Below are 22,582 nucleotides of genomic sequence, written 5' to 3' on the forward strand. Positions count from 1 at the left end.
TACACATGTATAGAGTATTTAATTCCGCACCATAAACACTCATAAAATACATGCCACAGTGTGTGACATATCACAAGCCAAGCTTTGGCTAACCAACACAGTAAAATCAGTCCTGTGTTATTTGTGTTGCCTGCCACTTGTTGTTATTTCACTCTCATTTACCCACAGCGCTTTTTTCCCCCTCCCCACCCAGCACAGAACATTGTCACTGGACCATCACTGACTGACTGGGCTCAAATGAAATCTAAAATTGCTTTGTTTCCCCTTCCTTGCGCACACATGTCACAGATGTTGTCTGGCGGAGTATGGCGGCATGCCAGAATCAAGCATGACACGCCATTAGCAATCGAGCTGACTGCGCATCGCTCTGCCCTTCTTCCATTATTCGTTTGTGTTGGAGGGCGAGAAATAACGCGGCCCGAGAAAGAAGTGATCTGTGCAGCAGAGTGCATCTGTGCTCTTCTAATCGCGGAGCGCGAGCCGCTGTGAGTCATCTTTACCCCGAGATGTTGGATTTTGATGCAAAAACAAACGAGCCTTTAGGCCTTTAATGAATTGGTAACATGTTTGTCATGTGATTGTGTGCAGGAATAGAGGGAAAAATAATGAAGCAAAGCACCAGAAAGGCTATTAATGGGATTACAGTAACCAATCTGAACTGTCACATTCATTCTGCTTTTCAAATAATTTAGATGAAATAAACAGCGGGTCTGTCTGTGCCGCTCAGAGATCTGCCGCGGTATAGTGTCTGTTTTCTCCCTTTCTTCAAGCTGCTCCGAGGTCAACTTCAGATTAACTAACGTGATGTATCCCTGCTGCCACAATGCATTACCACTCACATTGTTCTCCGGGTCGGCTCACAAGGCAGGCATTGCTTTCGATTACACCCTTAACTTTTCTTTTTAATTAAATGTACAGGCAGATTAATTACAGGGCAACTTAAATGATGAAAAAATTAGAGGTGTCCTGCAACATTGTGCTCGACGTGAATCTGCCCGGCTACCTCTCCGGCCCCCTCCAGCCCCTTAAGCTGTCATGCCCGCTGTTCAATAAGCAATCTGGCAGGGAGGCATACAAACGAGTGGAGTTGCGCGGGGCACTTTGTTTCTGTTTGCCAGACAGGTTCGATTCTTTGAGAGACACGGCCCACAAAACCAGACACCCAGGGCTGGAGGCTGGGTAAAAACTAATTATGGTGGTGTTAAAAGGCAAGCTCAATGAGGCAAAGAAAAGACAGTCAGACTCTCAGCACCTCTTGACTTAGGATCTGCAGGCCAGCAGTGAAAGTTGGAAGGACTCGCACTTTTGATTTGAAGAAACTCACTCCCAAACGAGCTGCCTTCGAGGACGGGACGATGCAGGGGAAAAAAAGGGAAATTTCCTCACAAAGGTAACGGTGGGATCGTGGGTGGAGGAGCATCCACGTGGAAAATACTTCTACGTGTACCCTCTAATCAATTTCAGTTTGATTCACGAAATGGGGGAATGAAATATCACGGCTCATTTCATTTGGGACTCGGATCTCTGTGTGAGACCAGAGTAGACAGATATCCATCACACCCATCCAAATGATCATTGTGATAGAGCTGGTCTATATCTGGAAGACACCAGAGGGCCTTTAAAGAGGCAGAACAACGGATATGTGGGTATCAGATGAAGGCATTAGGGAGAGAGTCTGAGTGACACAAACATGTTATGAGAGATGAGCAACATCTGGTGCAATGGATCTTATCCTCTTGTCGCCAGTCATTACTTTGAGTTCATACGCAGACAAACTATTTTCTCTATAATCTTGGCCCTAATTCCCATGTATCCCCTGGCTTAATGGACTCTTTGGAGTATTAGCATGTTTTACTCTTACATTGCATTCTTAAAGTATACTTTAATGTTTCTCCTTTACACAGTCGCAACGCCTGTACAATTTGCTAATGCTTATTAAGTGCAGAGCAAAAGCTTTCCGCTTGCTTTGTTTAAGTAGCATTATGAGGGATTTTCATGAACATCTTGCGTGAATTTAGGCATTCGTTCTAGATGATCAAAACACACACACGCATATACAAAGCAAAGGAATTAGGCGAGATTGTGCATTATTTTGCTGCTTTTTGTTTTACTGCACTTCTGCACATACTGAAAACATTCTGTCGCCATATCTATCTATCTATCTATATAGATAGATAGATAGATAGATAGATAGATATAGCACATTATATTGCTCCCTTTCAAATCCAGTGAAATGTGAGGAAGAAAGGTAGAGAGCAATACGAGGGGCTAGAGAGGTGGTCAAAACTGCCTCCGACAAAATGAGCATAGCCCCTGAACTAAGCCCAGGGGATTGAAAGTGGATTGAATGCATCTCACTATATATAGACAACCAGTGGCACGGCGGGAACGGCGATAGGAACGGGGGAGAGACACAGAGAAGGGGGGACTTGGAGTGAGTCGACGAGTGCGACGGGGATGAAGAAAAGGAGCACTGGGAGGAGAGAAAAAAGAGCAGTGGTGTGTTACCAGCTGACCGCTGGAGCTTTTCAACCCCTCCATTGTAAGATTACCGAGACTGAGGGCCCTGCTTTCATGCAGCCGTTGAGCATTCTGGTACAGAGCCAAGCCCGCTGGCTGCTCTGCTGAGTGTCCCATCACCTCGCTGCACTATCAACACCAGGAAATGGACACAATTGGAGGAGCCAGACTAATTCCTGGATGAAGAGAGTAAAAGGGCATTGGTTTCCCAGGGGTTAAAATGCCTTAATCTTTTTATCCTCTGCTAGAGAGAACTATTCACAGATTTGATACACTCACCCTAAATCCTTAAGTGACACGCCGGGGCAAGGCTGGGGGGGAATACCCCCACAAACAGATGAATCCTGGCTGCCTGCCGAGGACGGTGGAGCAGTAAATGATCAAATATATGGTGCTGGGATTATAGTGCGAATCACAGCAGTTTTTGTATGGTTCTGTGAAGTTGGTATATTATTGTGAAAACAATGTCACATTAGCCGATGGAAGTTTGTCTGAACTCCTTCTCAACAAACAAACCTGCCATTTAAGCATTTATATTCTTTCCTCTACTCTCCTCTTTCTTGGTACTCTCCGGCATACTCATGCACATTCTCAGCATCCCCAGTTCCCTAATGAGGCGTGATCACTGTGTTAAACTGCTAATTAAAATCAGATATTAAAGCCTACTACCCATAATCCCTCTTGGCTTGCGCTACAAACACCAGGCTGGCTGTCGCCTGGTATTACGCTCCGACGGATCTCAGGCAGTAGCTCCTCTCACCTTCACAAAGCAGCCAGTGCATCAATCAGCAGCTAATCTTTAAACTCGGTAATGTCGGCCATCACAATGCCCCATAACCTTTGATGTTTCCATCTCTTTTCTCCTGCGTGACCCACTTGCAATCACAAGTTGCGAAAAGAGAATGTGCGTAAGCAAACAGATGACAGAAAAGAACTTGTGACGTGTTCGTCTGCACCGTTCTGATTAGACAGAACTTTAAAACCACGTAATGTGTCGCGTGTTTAATGTTGATCATTACTATGCAAGGCTCTACTGGGAAATTTGGCTCGACAAGTAGCACCCACCTAAAGATTGTTAACAACCCCATTCCCCCATCCTTCCACCATCTTAGCACTTCATAACGGCAGCAGCCTTAATCAGCAGACAGTGCCTCCCTACCTGCTTGAGAACAACTTGAGCTCAAGGTGATGCGCTGATCTTCAAACTCTCAAGGTCCCCATCAGATCAAATATTTACAGAATGCATCCAAATGTCATCTACAGCGGCCCAAACTGCAACCCACAGGACATGATGAATCCACTGCCATTCCTGCTGTCATACTACCACCGTACACCTCCACCAAAGGCCCTGTATCGCTGTATCCCCCCCTCCCGATAGACGTACTTCCACACTGTTGTGTAAGTTTCATTGTTATGGATGATGAGTGTATTTGAACAAGCGAGGCCCTAATTTGAAAAAAGTGAAAGCGACACGTCAGAAAATGCACTGACTCCGCCATCTATGAGGGATCTGGCTTTCACAGAACAGCTGGCGAGCCATTACGGAGCGCGCTCTAATGAACAGCCATGCAAAATTGATGATTCATTGATCTCCCAATGTTCGCTGGATTTCACATAATGAAATTTGCTCTTAATTCTCAATATGTTAAAAAAGGATGATGAAACAACTCCCTGCTTTTGCTGTTGAACGAAAGGCAAAGATCCCTCCATTAGCGATGCATGCGCGTTATTTTTGTAGTAAGCATTTCCAGGCCATACTCAAACCCCCATTTTACCTCTTAAATCTATCACAGCATCAGAAGAAAAAAAAATGTTTTACCGCTAAATTCCAATTAATATTCTCCGCTGTAGTACGATCAAGACCTTACTGATCTTCTGTCTCCTCTGCTCAGGGCAACGCAGCACTGAGGGCACTGCTCCAAACAAACTCAGGTCTCCACGGTGGAGAGTAGGGGTGAACTCTGAACCCTACTCTGCTACCTCATTAGCCTGCGTACACACCGGCATCTGTTCTATCATGAACCCTAATACGACCACATGAAACCGGAAAATAACTGCACTCATCGGACCAGGAGAGATTAGACCGAGGAAGGAGGGGGTGGGGTGACCGGACTTCGCCGACCGCACGACAGCTTTCAGCCTTCATTCATTTGGAGAAGAATTGTCTGCTTAATGGTAAAAAAATAACTAGATGAACCTTTTCAGATGGGATGTGGCTTCTGTAGTCTGCTGATTCTTTTTTTTTTCCTTGTGCCGTTCTGCTCGAAGACAGAAAAGCTGATGAAATAAGGAGAGCAGAGAGAGCGCGGCCAAGAAAGAGGGAGAGAAAATCGACAGACAGAGTGAGAGGGGTCATTGAGCACAACAGGAACACGGGACCCCACTCAGCTGGAGGGACTCTGGCGAGGACGAAGCCACCTATCTTATGGTGACAAGCAGCAAATGGGGGCCCATTACCGTACTGAATGCTAATGCCAAACTTTGGGCCCCAGGGACTGGCCCTGTTCCCCAACCACAAGGAGAGGAGACCTGGCAGGGTGCATGCATGACAGGCTCAATTCACACCCACAAGTGCAAAAGATAATAACCATATAAATCATAAGAGACTCTTAGACTCTTTCTTTCTCACTCCTTTGCCACTCTCAATCTGTGTTTGGACTGCTTCTAACACTTGCTGTTCCTAATTGTCCCCTCATCTATTTTTCTTGCCCTTCCTTCTCCTTACTCCCAGCCTCCTTTGTTTCCTAACAAATCGTCCAGGTTTCTCTTCTATTCGCTGTCATTCACGCTTTGATTTCCCGGGGTAAAAAAAAAAAAAGCCCAAAGATAGCTTCTGAAAACCATTCATATTGATTAAACAATCTGTGTTCATCATATCCGAAAATAGTGCTGCCAGTGTCGATTGTAATGCACATTAATAAACAAGCGAGCAGTAGTTAACAATTTTGAACGTGTAGCATGCTGTGCTTCATAGAAATGAATAGCAAAGAATACTGGGTATAAATGCCCATCATGGGAGAAAAGTGGTTTCATTAAAAGTCTGTTTTCTCTTTCTTGAATATTTTCAGTCGATATATATATTTCTTTTCTGAAGGTTTCTCTTGGCAGGAAAGGAATTAATTATTGAAAATAACTATCTAAAATGTGGATGTTTGCCCATTGTATTCGTGAAAAAGGGGGAGAAAAGTCAAGGGAAAGATGAAGAGAAGAGACTCATGCAGACTTGTCTCTCTGTTCCCTCAGGCCTGTGGTGTGGGCACTGACTCTATTTGACATCGAGATACAGTGCTGAGAAAGACAGAGTGAGGCACAGACAGAAACACAGAGAGGGAGACATCAGAGCTCTTGTGCCTTCAGGGGCTGTGTAAATGTGAGTCATGCCATGATGGGGTGACTTGTTCAGGGTAACATCACCCTTATAACTTTCATTTCGTTTAGGGAGTTCAGACAGTTTCAACTTCCTTGCTCCTACTCTCTTCTGAGTGGCAAAAAGAACTGAGATAAAAATAAAGAAGTGGCAAACTGAGGTTAGCTATTCAAGGGAAACAAGGAGATGTTTAGCCATTCCTGTACATGAATTTCATCTGCCCTGAAAAGCATAAAACGACTGAAACGAGGGGAAACTGAGTAGTACAGTATACAGAAAAACAAGCGCTGCAATGACCAAACCACAGCAGTACAACCGAAACAAAGATTGTAATAATGACCGTTTTAAATGACCAGTGAATCATTTATGTCATTGAGCACATTTTTTTTTTAAGATAAAGGTTTAGGAGGTTTATTAGTTTTGCTAAATATTTGCAAACTTAGCTCTGATGCTGTGTAAAATCCAAATAAAAACAGAATGCAATGATTTGCAAATCTCATAAAAATTTATCTTTTTTTAACAACAAAACACAGAAAACATATCAAAAGATTCATTAATAAAGTCTGGAGAAACTTCTGTTTCTGTTTTATCCGATATTGCAAGCCCATGCTCTTTGGGCCTGAATCTAACAATCTTAGATGCACTTCCAAGACACTTTCACTAAGGCCAGCTAACAGCAGCTAACAGCAGCTAACAGCAGCTAACAGCAGCAAAAACAGGGGCATTTAACAAAAGAAAAATTCACAATATCCTCAACAATTCACCTCAGTATCACTGTCATCGTTCAGAAGACAGATTTACTCATTCCATGTCAGACTCCTTTCACAAAGTTTAACAACCTCCTCCAGAGAAAACAGACGTGGACGTTTCTCTCCCAACATCGGCAACTGAGGTAAACAGTGGACTCACAGCCTACACAGATGGCAAAAACCCCCAAGGTGGATTTGGTCCAGCGTCACTTTGCTAACTGCGTACACTCATTACAGATGGACAGCAGAGGTGACTCAGGGGTAAAAACATAAAATATCACAAAATGTTTACTTGACTCATCCATTTTATATTCCTGACTTATAGCTAACTCTTGATATTATTCAAATATGTTAAAATATATTATAGGCAAAAATGTTTATAAACAGTATTAGAAACATGCCAGCTGGCCATGATCGTTATAGGGTACACTCGAAATTTAATGTTGTCTTAAAACATGTTTGTCTTACAGTGGCCACTGTAGTTGGAATTATGCAATTGAATCAGGAGGAGAAAGAAAACAGAATTGAGCTTACTGCAATTTGCAGTCTACTGACATCTAGTGGTGACATTTTACACACCGTACCTTTAAAAACAGGAACGGGTTCGTCATGGACATCACTGCATGGCCTCAGGAACACTTGCTGTCCTCGTTGTACAGAAATGGTCCGTAGGCCTGAACCCTGTACAGTTTAGCTTCTCTGCTCTGTATTTCACTGTTTATTTGTGCATTAGTATACTCCACAGGCATGAAAACATCTATTGATTCATATTATATTGTTTGTTTCGTGGTGTTGCAAAATACGCTGTTTACGGCAATATTTGTTTTCCTTCTACCACCTACGCAAGAATCAAGTGAAAGAGTATGGAGAGAGTTTACGGATGAGAAGCAAAAAAGATCCGTCAGGTGCTCAAAATAAACCATTGACTCAAAAGCTAGAACAGGCTTTTGCCTGCAGCACGCCATGTAATAAATACTCACAAAGAAAATGGTGGCCATTACAACTTATATCTAAAAATATACAGTTTCATGCTTCGGTCAAAACACTGGACTCCAGGTACACGACGCCCAGCCAATAAACACTTCACCCGAGATTCACAGAATTTACAGAAAATGCACTGTTTTGTGATATATATCATTATCGGGATGAGAAATGTCTTACATCAGGATATGAGATTTTGGTCATATCGCACAGCCCTAATCCCATCCACAACCTGTTAGGCTTTATTAATCTTTTATCCAATGTATAGCTAGCAAAAGCTCATATTATGTTAGCTTCATATCAACACACACACACACACATAAATATATACATATATATATATATATATATATATATATATATATATATATACATATATATATATATATATATATATATATATATATATATATATATATATATATATATATATATATTGACCACAGCATTTTACATTGATTTCTGTGGGGGTCAGAATGACTCCAGGTATAAGTGGTTTTAATATGTGTTTTTCATTTTACCTCCCACAAATTGACTATCGGACAAATGGACCCATTTAAAGAAAAGTCATGAAACATGAGATGACGGGGTTTTATTTTAGCCGAGTAATATGATATTGAAAACACCAAGAGGTCAAATGACCCCTTTGGCAGTTGTAGTGGTAAAGTAACAAGAAAGACAATTTTCTGAAGTGTTAGGCCCGGGAAATTATTTTCACAGAATTAGCTAGCTAAATCTTTTAAGCAGCTCTAATCCCTTTTTAGGCACTTTTCAGAACGTGGGATACATAACATTGCTGGCTTCATCGGGCTGTTACAGTGCAGGCATTCTGCCCTTCAAATGTAGATCACGCTTACTGAAATGCTCCACACGGCTTCATACATACCCACAACCGAGATGGAGAAAGCCATCGCACCTCCACTTTTTTTGCCTTAAGAGCAAAAGGCTTTTTAAAGCATTGCCATTGTTTTGTACATTTAGCCCTCTCTAATCATTCACACTTACACGGGATCTGTGTGCGTGTCCTGCACAGTCCTGCAGCAAGTGATATTTACTCAGACCCCTTTCCACATATAAACTCAGAGATGGAAAGAGATTAGCCTTATGGATGTAGAGAAAATGCATCACAGTCAAATCTTTTAAAGTAATGGCAGCACGCAAGTTTGATGAGTTAAAATATTATTTTGTCCATGTCAAGTCTACATCAAGATTACTTGGTTTCAGCTCGATACCAAGTAAATACAGTATCACACAGTACTAGTGTGTGTGTCAATAAGTGAATGAGAAATATACTGTAAAGTCATAGGTAGAATGGATGAAGGTAAAAGTTGTGCAAACCACTCATCATAAATAAATGCTACAAGGTTTGACCTAAAAAATAAAATAAAAAAGTCTGCTTTCTCAATTTTTATACAACTGTTGTCCAGACTGCTCATTCAGACATGCAGCTGACTCATACAGATGCCATCAGATTAATGCAGTGTGCTATGAAAATAGATGGCAGCAGCACAGTGTGCATAGTTAGAAGTTAATGTGCTAAAACATGCAAAAGCTTGAGTATGGTCTTTAATTAGTTTTTGGCTGCTTTATTCATTCCTGTTTTGTGCTATTAATCATTTCTTTGCTAGAACTTTGTAACCCATTTTACAAAAAGGAAAGAGAAATAAACACTACTTTGCTCCTGCAGTGTTTTATACTGATTTCTACCACAACCCTAACCCCGTAATCCTTTCGACTTCAACAGCGAAAAGTGGACCAAATAGGAGACGAGCCCCAGACTGAGATGGGAGTAAAACCTTTGGGTAATGCACTCCACACAATAGCCCTATTTATTGAGGCACCTGAAAGAGAGCTTCATGGTGCAAAACAGCACATTACTGTGTAGGAGGACTGTGTAGGGTTTCAGACCAATCACATCCTTCATGCGGCTAACAATAAACGTGCAGGTTGGAACGCGGATAGTAGCGGTTCTTGGGTGTGCACATGTGTAGGTGTGTATTGCCGAAACAATTTTTTCTTATGGATCGACTGGTGTGAGCGTGTAGCTGCTTGAATGTGTTAAATGGAGGATAATATTTCTTCTTGGAAAGCGAGAAAAATCAGAGAGAAACGTGACAAAAGGAAATGTGAATGCAAAAAGGGAAAACACAGCCCCTCAGCTTTCTAATTGTTCACTTTCTCATATCTGCGGTTTCTTTTTACGGCTCAAAATGTTGTAATCTAAAATGAAGAGAAACTGAGCAGCATGGAATACATTTTAAAGTGAGCTACCTAGCTTATTGTGCATATGTGCCTAATTATTTGTATTAGTGTCTGTCCCACCGCTTTGCCTGTCATTGTGCACCGTGGCCATTTGGCCGCACACAGTAAGAAACGGAGTGGTTGGTGTTACAAATCCCATCTGAATTCCCCAGCGAAAGGGATTGAGTGCCCACCTTCTGACCGTGCATTCCAAAAAAGCAGCAGGATGCCCTCTTTGATATCTATCCGAAGAACAAAACACAGCTCCATTGCCTATAAGGTGGCATTTTCTATCAAAGCAAAAGGCCATAATCCAGACTTATACACTAAATCCTATGTACACTGACATAATGCCCTCTAAGCTGCCTAATTCCTTCTAGAGCCCTTATTGTTTTCTCCTCTGTCGCTCTGATTTCTGTCTGTCTTGCTCTTTTTCCCTCTCTCTCTCTTACTCGCAGTGCATCTTTCCTTCATGTCTCCCTTTCCCCTCTATCCCTTTTCACATGCCTGTCAGTTCACCCACTTCACAGTATTGTTCTTGCTTTCTCCTATTTTTTTCCTTTGCTTCTTTCATCTCCCTTGCTAGCCCTTCTTTTGTGTCCCCAACACGCATTTTTACGCCCCCTCCATTTTCTCTATTTATGTATCTGCACTTGCCTCACAATAACAAACAACGAAAACAACAACAATCTTCCGCGCTACGTACTATGCACAAACAACCACCTGAGTGCTGCCGGTTGCTAGGATACCCCGCGGCCATTATAGCATCTCATTATAGCTGGGATTTGCCATTTAATCCAGGCCATGTAATTGGCCTGCTCTCCAGCATTCAGGCAGGCTTAACTCCTCAGACAGGCATACATTCAGCCGCGATGCAGTGCTATCAACAAATGCAGCAAACTAATAGAGATAGAAATACTCGACCCCGGCGCTCTCGATTCACTCGCCGAGCGTCGTAAGTGACGATGAAACAGCACATGCTTTGTTCACCGTCCAGCTTGACAACAGCTGCGGTCGGCCACAGTGTGTTATATGACACCAAAAAAGTCAAGCTACATGCGGTTGAATCGCACGTCCTTGTGTGGGTGTCATGAGTGGGAACTGAGCGGACACAGCACAAACACTCACAGGATTTCAAGGTGGCCTTATTACATCGGACCAAGCAAACGATCCCTGTTGGCAGATGTGTCACACATATGTGAACAGACAACCACACACACACACACACGAGATGACTGTCTCTGTGGAAATGTGGTGATGAGACATATATATACTGTAGAATTGTCATGTGGGAGTATGTGTCATAGAGAGAGCCTTTATATGCTTACCACAAACTCTGTGTGAAAGATGGACTTATGATGTCATCCATACTGGTTATCAAGCTACATTCATAAACTGCACGCCCGCATTTCAGAGACACAAATACCTCCTAATTAGTTCCAGGGACAAACTAAAACAGGCCCTCATCAAAAGTGAAGCATGAATTCTTTGGACAGAGTGCACCAAAAACCTGTGTCAGATAATTCCATTCACAACATTCAATCAGGAACAAAGTCCTGGGTTTGAGTCCAGCCTGGAGCCTTTCTGTGTGGTGTTTAAATTTCCTCCCTGTGTCTGCTTGGGTTCTCTCTCTCCAACCTCCTCCCACAGTCCAAAGATTAATTTGGTTAATTGGTGATTCTAAAATGACCGTAGGTGTGAATATGAGCATGAACAGTTATCTATCTCTAAGTGTTAGCCATGGGACAGATTGCCAACCTGTCCAGACTGTACCTATGGCAGCTGGGGTAGGCTCCAGGCCTCCCGTGACCCTGAATTGAATAAGCGGAAGCAGGAAATGAATGGATGCAACCTTCAATTACATCTAAGGCCTGAGACTGCTTGGTGACCATCTGGCAACCAACTGTTAGGAGAGAAAAATGAGTCTACCCCAACCCCAAGATCCTAACGGTTTCTGGAGGTTGCTAGCAGCCTCAAGCAAAGAGGTGCAATGGAAATGTACTGTATGATTGTTGTGGTTATTAGCATGTTGCTGGAAGATATCAAGTATCTCCAAAACAGTGGAAAAAGTTGTGTCTTTAAAAATAGGGTTGGTTGCAACATCAAAGCACAACTTTTACTCGTGACGCAGTACCCTCTTTGCAACTGATTTCAACGAGCAACAGCCAGAAACCTTCACCAGTCAAGGAAGTTTTCCCTAGCAACCAGAGTTTGCAGAGGGCCATTGACTCATCTGTGTGACTGCATAAATGTATTTATGCAGTTTTGTGCCAGTGCCACAAAATGACAGTCTAACTTACAAGTAAATGGCTCACCCTTCATGTGTCTATGCTTACCTAATTACCATCTTGAAAAGCCGCTTGAAGAAACAAATGAAATTTCACTCACTTGAAGTCTAATGCTGTAGTGACAGAGGACAAAATACTACAAACTCCGTTTTCAAAACTCCAGAGTTGAACTATCTTCTTGATAAAACATGACAAGGCAGAAAAACTTGTCATTTTGTAATGTGGGTGAAGTGACCCGTTACAATGATCTATTGCAGTGTCTCTCTGTAATAAAGCCTCATTTGATGGTTAATCACAAATTTGTCACAGATAAACTTTCATCTTAGCGTAACCTTTAACCAGCATCACAAAGCTCTAAAAGTTTTTTAAGCACTTTCAGCTATTTCTACATGTGTGTGAGTGTGTGTGTGGTGGTGGTGTCTGGTTCTGTGTCCTATCCAAGTAAGACTTGCAGACTGTTTATGCGCTAATGGACTTATGGCTCCCATATGGCAGCCATCATGGTTTCAGCACGGGCATGCAAATGCACGAACACAGTGGCAGCTGCTGATTACGACGGGCTCAAGTACAACAAATTTTACGGGGCCTTCCCTTAGACTGTGATCCATATAAAACTACCAGAAAGGTATTTGATACCTCAGAAGGTATTTCAATATAAAGTGGAGGAATGTAGAAGGATATATAAAAGTGTGTGCAAAAGGCTTCTGCAAGTAAAGCAGAAAGGATGCCATCTAAAATAATGGCTTTTGTATTTTTCTTTGAAAAAATTTAAAAACCTAATTTCAGTCAAAGTGCACTGAAAAAAAAATCTTGTAATCTCAGACTGACTTTATGGTGCTGTGATCAGGACTCTTTTGAGGACACATTCGTTCTTTGCGCTTCTTCAAATCTCTGTATTCTTTTCATAATTGTGTTTTATGAATGAATTTCATTTAAAGTCTTATTATGTTTACACTGGTTATCATTAATTCAAAATATATACAAGATTTGTTTTTAAAAATTCTACAGATGTCTGTTTGAATAAAATATCTATTTTAATATTCCAAAACTGATTTCATAGGAATATTAGATATTGTAGAAAAATGCATTTGTAAGAATGAATAATTAACTAATTAACATATTTCGCTTTTCACAGTGTATTTTTTTTTTAAAATCTACTAATAATAAATATGTAAAACATATGCATTTGCGCTTGTGTGTGACAAATTCAGCCCATATAACTTTGATTAAAATGCCAGAGAATGAAAATGATGAATCCCAAGTAAGGATTAACACAGGGGTCGGCAACCCTAGGCACGTGTGCCACAGTTGGCACACAAAGGGTTAACTGATGGCACGACCATAGCTGGACTGGCCATCGGGCATACCGGGCATTTGCTCGGTGGGCCGATGATTTTTTTTTTTTTGTAACGGTATAAACAATGAAAGGTGGTGGATTGGCCAGATGCTGGCCGGTGTGTAAAAATAACTCAGTTGTTTGGTGGTGGCTATCGCGGAGCTTCCACAGAGTCAGTAAAATTAGCAAGTGGTGGAGGCCAGCAGGTGGATGAGGGAAGGGGAGGCAGGAGGAGCAGAGACCCGAGGCAGCCGCCAGTCCGAGTGTCAGGTGAACTGAACTTTAGGTAAGAAGTTATGACCTGCAGTCTATCTGGGTCAGATATAAACCAAGTTTAGGTGGAGTTTATTTTCGTTGTGCTGACTTTTTACAGTCAGTTACAATAACTCGTACTAGCATGGCGGAGTTTCTATACAGCTGGGTCGGTGCTATGATGTTACTGATAGTGAACTTTATTTTATTCATAAGGTTAGTTAGTAGAGTTGCCAACCGTCCTGTACAAACGGAATCGTCCCGCATTCAGAGAAAATATTACGTGTTTCGTGTTGAGCTGAGAAGGGACGCAGTTTGTCTAGGATGGAAAAAGACACAAAGGTGGATTTATTCTGTGTTTACGCTGCACAGCTGCCTCTTCTTCTCTCATTCTCTCCCGCTGCCTCTCCTGTTGCTACTTTAATCATGAAACTGATCAATGATCAGCTGATCGGCTTTTCTTGTTTGTTTATCTCCCACTTTGTGCCAGAAAGAGGAAACCGCCAGATGTCACGCTAAACAGCAGCACATTTAAGCTTGATCAGCTGTTGTTAGAATTTATTTAATATTAATTTCAAGTAGAACAGGGCGATATGACCAAAAATATTTATCACGATATACATTTAAAAATTTGCCATAACGATATAACTGACAATATAATTGACACTAGACAAAGTACTTTACAACTCCACAACTTTATTAGTGCAAAAAAAAAAAATCAATGTATTTTCACTTAAACAAGCAGCAGTTTTTTATGTGCATTAAAGATATATTAAAATGTAACAGTGCAAATGCAAATTCCTTACTGACAGTTTAACCAAAAGGCATTTCCAGTGGAAACTGGCTGACACATCCTCAGCATAACCATGTATAATATCCACAAAACTTAGAAAGAGGTTATACACACACAATACGGTAATATTATGTCGAAGTACAGTACGTATCACTCCGCGAGGCGCCTGCCTACGATAGCCGTAATGCTCCGACAATCCATCAAGCGGTGCAGGTTCGTAGCTTAGCAAAGTCGTACTGAAACATTTTCCAGCTCCGGGTACGACATAAAATCATTTCGAGGTTAGTAAACACAACCAGAATTCATACATAAGGCACACAGGATTATAAGGGGCACTGTCGATTTTCAGAAAAATCAAAGGATTGATTTTAAGTGTGCCGTATTTTCCAAACAACACGGTAATAACGACGGCCCGCTAGCATGCGCTACCAAAAATAGTGCTTTGTTGTGTATCTGATGGACGAAAGCCAAACCAGTTCCACACCACTTAAGTTGCAGCATTTTTACAAACCAATTCTAGTTCATCCGTTTCATTTAACGATCCACTTTTGCTCTTCTCATTCCGCGTCACCGCCATGTGCGTATGTAAACATAGGCACTGCGCATGCGCGTTTTACCCTTATTCTATCGCGATATTTCATTTTCCTATCGTTGCCCAAAATTACACCGGTATTACCATGAACGGTATGATATAGCCCAGCCCTAATTTCAAGTATCAGCTGATGTTAGCTGGAGCCACAGCTGTTAAGCTGCTGATCATGATGTCGGTTTGTATATCTGGTGAGAGGGAAACATGAAGATGAAACCAGGAGATGTCCTTACTGAATCATCAGAGCTGAACAGGTGATGTCACCTTTTAGGTGACATGAATGAGTTGAAGGGAAGTTATGAACTGTTTCTGAGAGACAAATAACACCAGGATCCTTTTCTAAGTAGCTGACAGCTGGTAACTGTGCAGGGGCGGGTCTAGCAAAGTTTTGCCAGGGGGGCCATGTAGGGCATTAATAGGGAAAGAGGGGCACAAAGAAATACTTTCTTATTCTTTAAAATGTCTGGCTGTTATTAAATAATTATCTGAAGCTTACAACCAAAGTTTTTATCTGACATAAAATGTATAGAAATCATACATATACCAACAAGACTGTACATCACTGTCACAACAGCATCTATTTTCATTCAAAGGCTTTATGGCTTTAATACCTGGTGGGCCGGTCTTTAGTCAAAATGCCTGGGCTGTTTTTTTGTCCCAGTCCAGCCCTGGGCACGACACGCAGTGAATTAATCTGAGAAGGTGCATCAAAAAATAAATGGCCGCGCCAGCGGTGCACATCGCAAATCAGCTCGCATAGACGCATTAGTTGTGCTGCTTCTTAATGACAGTATCTTAGCTAATAACCGCAACTACCAGATTCAACTTGTAATTGGCTAAAAATAACTTAGTCTACTGGTGAGAGGGACGTTGTTAGCTTTCCATATTCCGACACTTCAAAAGCTTCAGGAGCTTTCCGCTCAGCACAGCATCAGCACCACGGAAATACACGGATACATCCGTAGACTCGAGACACAATGCGTTTTCGGGACTTTCAGGTGTGTGGACCAATGTTTTATTTTCTGAACAAACCAGAAAGCTTTAATGAGCAGCTAGATTTGCCTCGCATTAACTGGCTGAGTTAATGCCAGTTAATGCAACATCGAAGCAGCTGGAATCCATAGCTGTGCGTGTTCATGGAGCTTGCATTTTCTCCTGCTGGACATCACTACCTGACAAGTTTAACTGTCTTCAGAACATTGCAGAGGCCTTATTGACAGTATTTGGCTCCACATATCTGTGTGAGCAGATTTTCTCTCACATGTGTCCTCAGGTAGCCGTCTGAATGCTGGACACTCGGAGACCTGTGTCTGACCAGAGATCACATTAACACATGTGTCTCTGTATTAACAGACATGCCATATTGGCTCAGTTTATTTTTCTTATCATTGTTGTGAGGAGACCATAATAGCATTTGTATTATCTGTTGTACAGTCCATTTGCTGTTATGGATAAAAAGTGTCTTTTTTTGTTTCAAAATAGCTGATAACTATTCACTGATAGCTGCCAACATCTGCAGACAAATATAATTCTATAAAGCCGTTCTATATAGTGTGTAACTGTTAATATAGAACGTTATTACATTTATTGCGAATGCAATCATATGGCACACTGACTTCTGAGGAAATTTTAAATGGCACTCGCCATCAGGAAGGTTGCCTACCCCTGGATTAGCAGATCACAGACATACTAAACCAGCCAGTCACACCCATGGCACACTGGTTCTTACCATTCATCTTCATTCGACTGTTTTCACTCCATCACCGCTGAAGGTCAAGCTGAGAGATACATGTGAAAGAAATGGTCCGCTTTTTGCAGTCAATTATATGTTCATGTGCCAAAGACATGATGGAGAGGATGTGTGCATGTTGGATTGTGGAGACCTACATGGCATTCTTCCACTTCAGGGTGGGAGGATCACGCCAGGTGATACGCAGCTTTATCATGTGAGGTGTGCAAGCAGGAAGATAGGAAAATGTATGGCCCCATTAAACAGGTTATCCCGCTTTCTTTCTGTCTCCTCAGTTTCGTGGACGAGATAGTGAGACGTTAGGGGCGCTTGCTTTGTGTGTACAGTGTCAGTGGTGAAGACTTCTTTTTTCTAATTAAGCCGTGTAAAGGCTTCGTTTAACCGAATGATTAAACAATATTATGCTCTCGTCCCAGGGCGTTAAAACCTGCCGTTCTGTCTGATTCTGCTGCTGTCTCAAAAATACACAAAAATGTCTGTTGGCAGATGGTGCACCGACCAGTATTGTTTGCCTTAAGATAATTATCCGCATTACATTGGAGGGGTTGCTATGGAGTAAGAACTTTTTCAGCTAGGTTGGCGGAGAGGGGTTTTTGTCCTTTGGGTTAACCGTGCACATTTAAAAAGTATGCTCATCCATAAATAAGGAAAGGATTGGGAGTGATGGACCTGTCTCACTATTGCCATAAAGATGTCACGGACCATGACTGCTATTGGTTATATTTCATGCCCTGGAAATAAGAGCAGGCTGCAGTTCCAAAACTAAAATAGCTTCCGATATTGATTTACAATTGTTCCGAGGAAAATGCTCTGTGTGATTCTACATTGGTGCATTAGTAAGAGAGAGGTTTTTCTAAATATAATACCTTTCACCACAATAGTACTTGAGGTAACCACTGAGTCACCCCTGAATGGGGGCAACAGATGCTTCAGTCATAAACATACTAATTTAAAAAACACTTTCAAATAAGTATAAGCCATAAGTGTCACATTTGTGCAGATTATCTGTTTTATTTTATTTTTAATGTATTTATTATTATTTTATAAAATTGGTTTAGGTGTGTTGCTGGCAGTAGAAGAAAAAAAAAAGAGTAGGAGTGCAGATTTCGTCACCTTCAGCAGCAGGTAGGTGTTTTTATTTCTCCAGGATCGGGGTCAGTAACGAACCCGTAACAGCTTGGGGCAACAGAATGAACTAAGGAATAAACCACATTACAAGAAGTCAATGAATTTGTAAGAACTGTTTTCAAAATATGTTTCTCTGTAAATCCTATTAAGGCTATATTTCTCCCATGGTTGCTATATCTCCTCCAGGTTATACTCTTTATTGCTAAATCATTTTTAAAAGTATAGATTCAATTATTCTTTTATCTGAGTGGGATAATACGACACATAGCCCAGAGGAGTCTTATATTTATGAAGCAAAATCTATTATAGGTCTTTGCCAAATTTTATTTACTATTACCGTCAACATTAGCTTCATTGTCTACTGTTTGGTCATCACCGCAGTGTTACCTGCTTGTTTGGAGCTGGAGTGGGAGGACAATCCAGGACAAACTTATATATAGGGCTACTATTTTATTTTGTGACAATAAACAAAGAAAACTACAGAAAAAAATGTAATATTTTATAACATGATACTCTATGACCCATTACAGCAAATCTTTAAATCTCCAAATCAATCAATTGATTAAAAGACTGAAATTATTCAGAATATTTTAGGTTAATTTCACAGTGGCTCCATGCTGTTGTGAGTGGCTCTGTAGGGTAGAGGTTAACAAATTTGCCTAATGTGAAAGATCCCTTGTTCAAGAAGGAGGAAGCACAAATCTCTTGGACCAGTTGGGACACAACAGAAGCAGATTTGAGACATAATTTATGTCTTATGTTTCCATAATTTGGAGTAGGACTAATTAGAACTGTTAGAATTAGACCCAATTTTAAATACTTTGTCTGTATGAGACATTTAGGAGACTGTAGGCAGCTCGACAGCTTCTCTCATGTTGTGAACCTCTCACTGCTAGGAAGCTGTTTCTCCTGTTTGGGAGGAAGAAAGAAGTGCCTATTGCTAACTGAGTTGACAGAGAGTCTGCATTTAAAGTAAATCAGGTGAATGAGTCCTCTGATTTAAAGAGCTAATATATTATAAAGCTTGTAACTTACACTCGATATGCCTAATGGAGAGCACTGGTGGAAAGGGCCTAAAGCTGGGAGTTGAAAAGTTAGATCGTCTTTTCCTGTTTTTTCTTTATTGCGAAGATAACTAAAAAATAACCTGTTACATTTATATTATTTTGTACTGTGCTCACCTGTTTTTTCATATTACTGTTGTTGGTCGGTTTTTTGTAGGCAACACCAAAAATGCTCTTCTTATAGTAATTTCCCTAAGTCAGTTGAAGAGCATCAGACAGACACTTCCAAAACACTTCCAACAGTAGGCATTGAGGCTTTACTCACACAGCAGGCAACACAGCTCCAAATGGAAGTAGTGTTGATATCAGCCGAAATCTCGGGAACAGATATCTCGTGTAGTGAGGCTGCTGCTGTGCCTTAACACCATAAATTGCAATGTCTGTGGTTTGGCTCTGGCTGGAGACCTGTGTTGCGTGTCAGATTGTCAAAAACATTTTTTAAAAAAGAAGGAAAAAAAAAACCGACTGACCCTACATAAGCACGTGTTTTGGTCCTGGCATGCCAGGGTTTCTCTCCTCTCTTTCTCTCTCTCTCCTTCAGGTGGAGTTGTGGGCCGCCGTTTCCTCGCTGGTCTGCCCGTGAGCAGAGTGTTGCTTTCTTGGACTTTTTCCCCAGGCACCTTTTCTCCATTATCTCACCGTCTCATGGTGTTTTAGGACCGGCTTGTGCCGCTACTCTCTCCACCAGATCGTTGTTGCCATTATGGAGGTAATTAGCCCTCACATGACTCATATCCAATGTTCCCTCTAATTTTTCATGTGTCTGAGCGAACACACAAACCCCCTGAGCGGTCCCTTGGACCACTGTGAGCAACAGCAGACGTGTGCACTGTGGTCACGCCGGCATCGAATCCATCCAAGTTACATGGTTTATTAAAATAATCAAATTACAGCATTTATGTTAGACTACTTTTAATTAACTGCTTTAGCCCACTTACAATGAAAATTAAAAAAAAAAATTTTCATGACCTGTGTAGCATGTTAACACCATTAAAAGTAAAAATAACTTGAACTCCAATTTTGAAAACACAACTTTCTTTTTATTTATTTTTTTATAAAGCTCTGACTTGTATTATGAGTCTGTGGTCTGGGAGAGAGTCCTGTAACTCTCTGTCTGCAAAATACAGAATATAAAGACCAATGTTGGGCAATTAATTATATAGTTACTTCTTCAAAAAAGTAACTGAGTTGTGCAAACAACAAAGTTTTTTGCAGCTGTTTAACCTGAAAATGCAGCCAAGGCGTTTTTTAAACAAACATTTCAAACTATTTACAGAACAATCAGCTGTTCTGCATCAAATTTGATGCCACACAAATTATTTGTGCCACAAAAAATAATTTCTGTCCACTATGAGATAAAGGAGAACAACAGCCTGATACCTGCAGGCCTGACAGCAGGAGATGTATCACTCCTGTAACACCTGTAACATTCAGCAGTCGCCTCATTGTTCTGACACACACAACAAAACTATTGACTACACTGCACACTAACTACACAAGATTTGCGCTAAACATTGCAAATCTCTCACATCTCAAAACACCGCCGTCACTCCTAAAACTAAATGCCATGTTGCCGTATCATTTTTTGATTGGTCGACATGGTACATTTTTCCACCAATAGGAAAGGGTGGGGTTTTTTGGTTTTGTTTTTGCCCACAGGCTTTCGAGCGTTTTCCTTATAAAACGCCGTTTTTACCGTTTCTTCCCGCAGTAAATATAAACAACGATAGTATTCAGGAAGAAAACCAAACATTGCATATTTTTATCATAACTCTGGTTTTACGTGACCTATCAACACAATTTAAAAACTGGTATAAAGTCCACACACTCAATTGTTCCTGTCCTGCTCACATCTCCAATGGTTGTACACGTTGTCATTAACGTGGCTTCACTCCACATCAGCCACGCTGCTTTGCTAGCTAAAACACCGGTATCGGCACATAAGGACGCTGTCATAGCCTGTCAACGACGTTGATTAGCTGCGTATATACGAACGTGAATCGCATTATTGGCTGGACTATGGGATAAGGTGGCATCGTTGTAATCCCTTACGGGAGCAGCCAGTCACTGACTAACACTGCAAAACAGAATTGTTAAAATATTTTTTTTAATTCAGGTTAAATTTTTTTTTTTTTGTGCGTGACGCAGATTTTCTGTGCGCAGAGACCGTGCCAGCAGTGCGCAATTGCGCAAGCGCGCAGCTTAGAGGGAACATTGCTCATATATCATATCTGTTCTTGTGCTTTTTGTCCTGTAACCCTGCTTTCCCATTTGCTGTTTGTTTGCCTGCCAGAAACTTCTATGTTACCTCTGTCTTCCCGGATTCCTGTTACTTTGAATAATTTAAAGGATACTTCTCAATTTCCTTACCGGAACCCTCCAGCTGGACACTGCACTAAAAAAGAGATAACTTACCTCAATACACCTGCCTGCCCACTCGCTTCCACATCTCTCTCCACTCCCTGGAATCCCTGCCAGCAGCTACTCTGAATCTTCTGCTCAAGATGTCGACAAGTAAGATGACAGACTCTGATTCCAAATATTATAAAATCTCGTTAAACTCCCTTTGACTTGTCCTCGCTTCTCTGGAAGAATCTCTAGGCCTGTTCCAGTAGAGAAAAGTCCTTCCTGCACCACTTACCTGCTTCCTGAGAACTGAAAGAAATTCAGTAAAACTGCTGCCTGAGTCTGGCATCTGAGTCCACCTCATGGTTAAACATGACAACTTGCAATTTACAGCATTCACCAACTGTAGAAAAGAGATGGAAAGAAAGTAGTTTTCTGGGACTTTATCAAACATCACGCGGTACACCTTGGCACCGATGTTTCCTCACGGCGACACTTTAAAAGGCCTCTTTTTTTTAAATCGTAAGGGGAGGGGAGGTGCCAAGTAATTTCCACATTCAAATTCATGCAACCATGTAAGTGTAAAGTTTGGTGACAGGGGGAAAAAAAGAGCTCTAATGCACAGCAAACATTCCCATGATGTCCGGAGGTTACATTAACCAGTACTGCTGTCCGTGCTACTCTCCTCCGCAGCAGTCTCTTCTCAGCAGAGCCCAGTAGAGTTGCCGTTTTCATGTGTCTGACTTGTGTTGTTGTTGTTTTCTCCTGTGGGCTGAGTTTTACACAGTCTGTCAATCTCCTGAGCGTCACACATTAGAAGGACCAGTGGAGTGAGACACCAAGAGTGATCCCTCAGGGGAACAACTCTCCTACCACCTCCCACCCCAACCCCTTTGTGTTTGTCTCTCTTTATCTTACAGCCTTCCTCTTCTTCGCTCCCTCCAGCGCTGTGTTTTTCTCACTGCATGCCCTCCTCTCTTTCTTCGTCCTCTTCTCTTCCTCCGACTCCATCAACAACTCCCCAGACTCCTGGCCAAGTTTGAGCGCGTCAGATCCCCTCTGTTTGGAAAGGCTAAGCTACATCTGTTGACGCGCTCAGTGCTCGAGTGATCGGCCAAGCTCAGCCAACATCTCCCAGCATGCATCGCAGCGAGTGTGCAGCTAATGAACACAACTAA

This window comes from Perissodus microlepis, chromosome 3 (assembly GCF_051167445.1).
Source record: "Perissodus microlepis isolate ML-2025 ecotype Zambia chromosome 3, ASM5116744v1, whole genome shotgun sequence".
Taxonomy (NCBI): domain Eukaryota; kingdom Metazoa; phylum Chordata; class Actinopteri; order Cichliformes; family Cichlidae; genus Perissodus; species Perissodus microlepis.